Consider the following 8,391-nt stretch of genomic DNA (forward strand, 5'->3'; position numbering starts at 1 on the left):
TTGATTGAGTATCACTTGTTGAGTTACATTATTCATTGATGCATCAGTTTATACAGTTTGTTGTGATAGCTATCGAAGAAGCTGTAGTTTGGTTTTATCTTTGTCTTCACCGGCACTGGGATGAAGATAGGAATTCTGGCAGTGATGGCTAAAAAAAAATTATGTAACATTCCAGCAGACACTAAAAAAAAGCAATTTTCTAAACAATTTAGTATCCTCAATAGAATTAGATATAAGGAAAAGGAAAACAAACAGTAAACAAACAGATCTGTTAACTTCCTTTTTGTTCACATTTTAAAACAATCCTCAACAGCTGTTTACCCAATTTAAATTAAACCATTTAAATCATGTGAATAATTTAAAAAAATATTTGGATCCATTTTTTCATGAGCACTCCTCATATATGATATATGGACATACGCACATACAGACATACAACACAAAACACAAGTGTGCACACATAATACATACAACACATAACATAATAGTAAAGGCCTTGTAGCTTTTTACAGGTGAAATGCCCATTGTAATGCTCAAAAACTCCACAGTCAAAAAATAAAACTGATCAGAAAAACATTAACCTAGGTCTGTATGAGCTCAAAAAACAAAATAAAACTTCATGATGTGGGAAAAGGCAATAATAAAATAGATATTGAAAAAAGCATCCTGGTTACCAACTGGGTTTGACTCTTCTTTTGATATCCCATCCTTTTTCCTATAACTTGCATATGGGTCTGAAGGTATTCCCATAAGCAAGCCCCAGGGTTTCTTACATTTGATATAGGCCTTAATGGTGTTCATTATTATTTAGCCTCCTGGTGTGGGAGAACCACTGTCGCACATGTAAGGATAGCCAAACTGGAGTTCTGGATATCAGCTGTTATGGATTTGAGCCAAATCATCTTTTTGGTCTGTAGAAATCGCTTTAGTTAGTCTCTCTGGAATCCAAATCAGCTGCTGTTCTCCCTGAGGAAACACAAAAACAGACCCCTGACTCCAGACAATCACTGGGTCAGGACCTTTCCATTGTCCTGTTAGAATATCCTTCCAAAGTACCTTGGGCTTATGTATATTTTTTGGACACATGTGCCTTTCTGCAGCACTAAGCCCTGATCAATCCAAATTTTAAAAGCTTAGAGTAAAAAGGGTTATTTTAAGTTTATCTTTGGGGGATATATATCCCTTCCCAATTCCCACTTTTTGCTTTAATAAGTACATTTTAATAGTTTAATGAGCTCTTTCAACTATGCCTTGTCCCTGTGGATTGTATGGGATTCCTGTTATATGAGTAATGCCAAATGATGAGCAAAATTGCTTAAAAGAGATAGAAGTATAGCCAGGGCCATGATCTGTTTTTAACTGTTTTGGGAGGCCCACAGTGGCAAAATATTGTAAGCAATGAGCTATAATATCTCTAGTTTTTTCTCCAGCATGAAGGGAGCTCATCAAAAATCTGGAAGAAGTATCAACAAATATTTTAACTTTCCAAATTCTGGCAAGTGTGTGACATCCATCTGCCAAATATGGTTAGGTATCAGTCCTCTAGGATTGACTCCAAGATTAACTTGTGGTAAAAAGGTCACACAATTTTGACATTATTTTATTATTTATCTAGCTTGTTCCTTAGTTATTTTAAAATGCTTTTTTAAAGTATTTGCATTGACATGGAAGGATTTATGAAAATTTGTAGCTTCTTCTAGCATAGAAAAAATATGTATGTCATGTGTAGTTTTATGTGCTAAATCATTGCCCAAAATAAGGGCTCCAGGCAATCCTGTATGTGCCCTGATGTGTTCCATAAAGAATGGATCTTTTCTGTCCCAGATTAGACTTTGTTTAGTGGAAAACAAAGAGAAAACAGTAGAGGAAGGGGAAATCCTACCAGCATCTTCCAGGGATACAATAGCATTAACTATATACTGACTATCAGAAAATAAATTAAATGCAGAATCTTTAAACATCACAAAAGCTTGTAATATTGCATTAAGCTCTACCTTTTGAGCTGATTGTTTGGGTACTAAAAATGTAAAAGTTTGATCAGGGGTAACTACTGCTGCTGTACCATTATTTGACCCATCATTGAATATATTTGGAGCATTCATGATAGGTGTTTTTCTTGTCATTTTTGGAAAAACTATAGGATGTGAAGACCAAAAAGACAACAAAGGATTTATCAAATGAAACATTAGATTCACACATGATTATTGCCCAAGTATTTAACTCATTATTTAACTCATCAATTTGATCCATAGTATATGGACTAATAATTTTATTGGGAGAATTTCTAAACACTCCCTTTTCTGCTTTTATTCCTTTGAGTATTAATTGTCCTACAGCCTCAGGATACCTAGTAAGAATAGTGTTAGGAGAATAAGATAAATGTATCCATAATAATGGACCTTCTTGCCAATATACTCCTGTAGGAATATTTTTTGTTGGTAGTATAATAAATAATAAAGGCAAACTTATATCAATTCTATCCAAATGCATATTTTCCATATATATTTCAATGATTTTTAATGTCTTTCTTGTTTCCAGCATTAACATTTGGGGTGAATTTGGATCTGATGGACCTTTTAGGATATCAAATAAAGGTCCTAACTCTCCTGTTGGTATGCCTAGATAAGGCCTTATCCAATTTATGTCTCCTAATAACTTTTAAAAGTCGTTAAGTGTTTTGAGTTGATCTATTCGTATTTGAATTTTTGGTGGACGGACCATGGTCAAAGATAATAGAACTCCTAAATAATTATTTGGAAAATTTAATTGTACTTTATCTATTGCTATCTCTAGATTATAATTTTTAATAAGTTTGTAAGTGTGGCAGAACATTCTAGCAATGTGTTTTTATCTTTGTGTGCTAATAATACATCATCTATATAGTGAAATATTTGTAGTTCAGGATTTTGATTTTTAAGTGGCTGGATTGCTTTGTTAACATAAATTTCACATAGTTGGGCTGTTAGCCATCCCTTGAGGGAGTACTTTCCATTCATATCTCTGATCAGGACCTTCATGATTCATTGCAGGGATAGTAAATGCAAAACCTGGACTATCCTCAGGATGAATTGGAATTAAAAAAAAAACTATTTTTAATATCTATAACTAAAATGTACCAGGTTTTTAGCAAAGCAGACAATTGAGGAATCCCCAATTGAGCAGGTCCCATAATAACCTTCTCATTATTAATAGCTCTTAAATCTTGCAATAATCTCCATTTACCAGATTTCTTTTTGATGACAAAAATGGGAGTATTATAGGGAGATACAGAAGGTTGTATATGTCCCTCCGCTAATTGTTGTTTGACCAGGTCACGGGCTGCTTGTATCTTTTCTTTAGTCAGGGGCCACTGAGGAACTCAGACTGTTCTTTCTGATTTCCAAGTAATTTTTATTGTCTCAGTGACCCCTCCTGAAAACCCAATCTGCCGCAGTCTGGCTGGGCACAATTCAGGAGCCACTTGTCAAAAGAAACTAACTTTAGGGCTGGGGACGTGGCTCAAGCAGTAGCGCGCTCACCTAGCGTGCGTGCGGCCCGGGTTCGATCCTCAGCACCACATACAAACGAAGATGTTGTGTCCGCCGAGAACTAAGAAAAAATAAATAAATGTTAAAATTCTCTCTCTCTCTCTGTCCCCCTCTCTCTCATTCTCTCTTTAGAAAAAAAAAGAAAAGAAACTAACTTTATTTTTAGAACTACACACGCCAAACAAAACAGCTCCTCAGGAAAAAACCCTCAGAGCCCAACTGCCACCACCGGCTTCCCACAAGACTTTCACCCCAACACCAGCCTCTCCACCTCCCACAATCCTCCTGCTCTTGAGGCCGATTGGCTGGGTCATGTGGGCGGAGCCAAAGAAGTCCCCCAATGAGCAGCTCCGTGGTCTGAAAGGGCAGGGAAACAGCCCAATGAGCATCACCGCAGAGGAGCCAATCAGCTAGATGTTGCTGGGGCCGCTGTGAGCCAATCATCAGCTGGCAGCTGGAAGTTTGCTGGGGCCCCTTTGGCTGTGGCTCTCAACATCAATCCATGTCTATCTATTTCTTGATCTACTTGTATTGGTGCCACTATACTTTGTCCTTTTTCTCCTAATCCTTTTCCTTTCCTAAAACCTTGTCTAGCCATAATAGTAGGTGCATTTGAATTGATGTTATTTGTTAATGTTTGTCCTAATTGATCTAGGATATCTCGTCCAAATAAATTTATAGGAAGATGATCCAATACATATGGCTGTATAGTTCCTTCACATCCTTTAGGATCCTTCCAATCTAATACCATCGCACTTCTATGGGGATTAGTTGCCACTCCTAGGCCTTGAAGCCTTTGAGTGGCTTATTGTAACAGCCAATGTTTTGGTCATTCTTGACGAGAGATAATGCTAAGGTCTGCACCTGTATCCAGTAGCCCATTAAATTCATGTCCTTAAATATTTAGTTTTAGCATGGGGTAAGAATCTAAATTTAAAGAAACTATAGCCCAATCTACACCTGTGGAGCCTAATCCCCTGGAAACTCTTTTTATAGTACGACTGGAAAATTTATCATGTACCCTGGGTATTATTAATAACTGTGCTATTCTATCTCCTGGTGAAATTACTGATATACCCCTTGGAGAACTGGCTATAATTTTTATTTCACCTTCATAATCGGGATCAATTACCCCAGGACTTATCATAAGTCCTTTTAAAATAGAAGAATTGCGTCCTAATAATAAGCCTACTGTTCCTTGGGGAAGAGGTCCTTTTACCCCTGTGGGAATGATTTGAACTCCCATCTCTGGAGTTAGTACTGCTCTGGCGGAGGCGCAGATGTCCAATCCTGCACTCCCTCTGGTTCGTGTAATGAGGGATCTAATAGATAATGTGTCCTGGGCACTACCCTGATGGTGTTGCTGGGTTCCTCCAATGCCCCGTATATTTGTGGTCGTGGGCCCCGGAGCATTGGTTCCCCTGTCCGTTTTTTGGCAATGGAGCCCAATGTTTTTCTCCACGATATCGTGGATAAACACCTCGTTCTTGTCTGGAGTACCCTCTATAGTGGTTTGAGAACAGCATTCATTAGTCCAATGTCTCCCTCTATGGCATCGTGGGCAAATACCTGGTATTCTACCCCTTTGATACCTAGTTTTGTTAAATCCTCCTCCTATGGAGCAACTCCTTTTAAAATGTCCTGTTTGTTCACAATTGTGTCATGTTTTTGGCCTGGCACCTAAAGCCTGTTGTACTGCAGCTGCCAAGACTTGCCCTTGTTCATTAATGTCTCTGCATAATTTAATATATGTGTTTAAATCTCCATTTTTCCATGGTCTAATGGCCTCCCTGCACCATCTGTCTGCTTGTTCGTAGGCTAGTTGTTTTATTAATGGCATAGCTTGTTCTACATCCCCAAAGATTCTGGTAGCTGTTTGTATAAGCCTATCTACAAATTGAGCATAAGGTTCATTAGCTCCTTGTATTACCTTAGATAATTGACCTTGTAAATCTCCATGCCCCTATAAAGTTTTCTATGCCCTAACCGCAGCTGAAGTGATTTGTGAGTATATGGCAGGATCATATCTAATTTGTTGTAGCTGACCCTCATAAGGTCCCTTTCCTAACAACATATCTAGATTTATCTGAGGATAACCGGCTGCTGCATTTCGCCTAGCCGTCTCCGTGCAAAATTCCTGATTGTCAACCTTCCATAACAGATATTGTCCTCCATTTAGCACAGCTTTGCACATACTAGCCCAATCTGCTGGTGTCATGTTCAAGTTGGTAATGGATTCGACCATGCTTACAGTGAAGGGTGCTTGAGGACCATAGGTTATTAAAGCCTCTTTCAGCTGCTTCACTGTTTTGAAATCTAAAGCATGGTGAACTCGCTGCCCTCCTGCCTCCTCAAATACAGGGCATGCTAATCTTTGAGGTCCTGTTTCAGGATCCCATCTATCAACTACAGGGGTTGAGGGCCACTCAACATGTGTTGTTTCCATAGATGGAGCTGTTGTTTGAATTACGCCCTCTGGTGATAGAACAGTGTTAGTAGTAGCCTCCTGTTGTAACTTCTCCCCTGATAGCTGTTTCTCCTCTAAACTTTCTTCTCTTTTCTGACTATCTCGAGAGGCCTCCTCTTTTTCCTGATCTAATATGTCTTCTACCATAATCTGAACTGAAAGCTTTGGACTAGGCAAACAAAATCATCCACAATGGCAATGTGCCAACTGGCAAAGTTCCTGGGTTTTTCTTTTCCCTCTTCATTAAGTGTTCATCATGATGGTCCATTATGATATATTCAACAACTCCTCCTTAAAGAGCCATGGGCTACATTTTTGTATCATATCAACGTATGCCCTAACTGTTCTTGGTTTTACTGGGGCACCTCCTTCCCTTAGCAATTTACTTAATACTCTTTCGGTTTGTTTTTTTCTAATTTATGACCCCATATTTCTGCTTCAAAGATAATGCAACCCAACAAGATAACACAAAACCGAAACAGAATGAAACAAAAACAGAACAAAAATGCATTGTATCAATTTTCCTATTTTCTTGAAATGTATATCCATGGTCTATCTCTATCTCTTCCTCAGGGCCAAACAACTTTTCTACTATCCTATTTATTTCTAGGGGCAGGCAGCTTGAAACAGAAACATTACAAATCAAAACAAGAACACATTGTTTTTTGAAATGGTCACCCATTCTCTTGCCCTGCCCTCAGGGGCGAGCAGTTTCACTTACCCCCAAGCTTCAGGCATTCCCAGGGGCCACAAAGTGCCATAGTCTGGCTGGACACAAATAATCTGGAGGTCAAGCCACTTGTCGATTTAAGCAGGAACAAACTTTATTTTCGAACTCATGGGATCACCACCCACGCGATCCTCCAGGAACTCCGCCAGATCTCACCAACCCAGGAGAACTCTCTATGAACTCCTCCGGAGCTCAAAAATAGCGGGCACCTGAGGCAGTAGGAACCGGCCCTTCTGGCAAAATGCCAAGCACCATCTTGACCTGGCCATGGCTCTCAACAATCACCAAAACAGGGCTGGAGATTTGGCTCAAGCGGTAGCACGCTCACCTAGCGTGCGTGCAGCCCAGGTTCGATCCTCAGCACCACATACAAACGAAGATGTTGTGTCCGCCAAGAACTAAGAAAAAATAAATAAATAAATAATAAAAAAAAAACAATCACCAAAACAAAACATTTGCTCCCAAGACTTGCATATCCGTTCTGTATTTCAAATGTTTCATTATTCAACCAGTATAAATCCTGGCAAATATACATACCAGCTTGTCACTTCCTGTACCTGACTATTAATGAGATATATTGATTTTATCATTTACATATTCCCTACCTAGAAATAGAACATGTATTATAGTGGCTCATAAGGCTGAAGCAGGAGGATTGTGAGTTCAAAGCCAGCCCCAGCAACTTAGCAAAGCTCTTTGCAAAGCTCTAAGCAATTTAACAAGATGAACTATTTTAAAATGGCCTGGGGGTGTTGCTCCGGTTAAGTGACCCTAGGTGCAATGCCCAGTAGCAAAAAAAAAAAAAAAAAAAAAAAAAAAAAAAAAAAAAAAAAAAAAATCTAGCTAATTCCACTACTATTGTCACATTTTTCTTGTGCAAGTTATTGCACCCAATACCTTGTGTGCTCTTAGGTTCCCCATGGTCTCACTACCTATGTGTTGTTTTGTTGTTCATTTGTTTTTTGATTTATTTTTGTAGTTGGACACAATACCTTTGTTTTATTTATGCTGAGGATCAAATCTAGGGCCTCACAGGTGCTAGGAAGCACTCTACTGCTGAGTCACAACCCCAGCCCCTCCTATGTGGCTTTTTTTTCTTTCTTTTTTTTTTTTTTCCTACTATGTAGTTTTTGTTTGTTTTATTTACATTGTAGATGAACACAACACCTTCATTTTATTTACCCACTTTTATGTGGTCTGAGGATCGAATCCAGGGCCTGGCTCTAACATTAAGCCACAATCCCAGCCCTCCTATGTGTTTTTAACCCAACACATTTCAGTTCAGATCTCATTTCCTTACTTCACTGATTCACACTTACTGAGTTTTTGTTTTGTTTTTGTACCAGGGATTGACCCAGGAACGATTAATCACACCGAGCGACATCCCTAGCCATTTTATATTTTTTACTTGGAGACAGGTTCTTACTAAATTGCTTTAAGTCTCACTAAATTGCTGAGACTGATTTTGAACTTGCGATCACGGGAGCCCCTGGAATTACAGGCAAGCTCTACCAAGCCTGGCATTGTTGATCACATTGTGAAGAATACAGGAGCTCCGTTTAAGAAGACACACATCTGTAACTAAGGTGGTTTTTGAATTGTAGATTCATCTTTACTGCAGGCTTCCTAAGAGTAGGGATTTATTTTGCTCACTCTTGCATCCTCAA

This window comes from Urocitellus parryii, chromosome 3 (genome assembly GCF_045843805.1).
Source record: "Urocitellus parryii isolate mUroPar1 chromosome 3, mUroPar1.hap1, whole genome shotgun sequence".
Taxonomy (NCBI): Eukaryota; Metazoa; Chordata; class Mammalia; order Rodentia; family Sciuridae; genus Urocitellus; species Urocitellus parryii.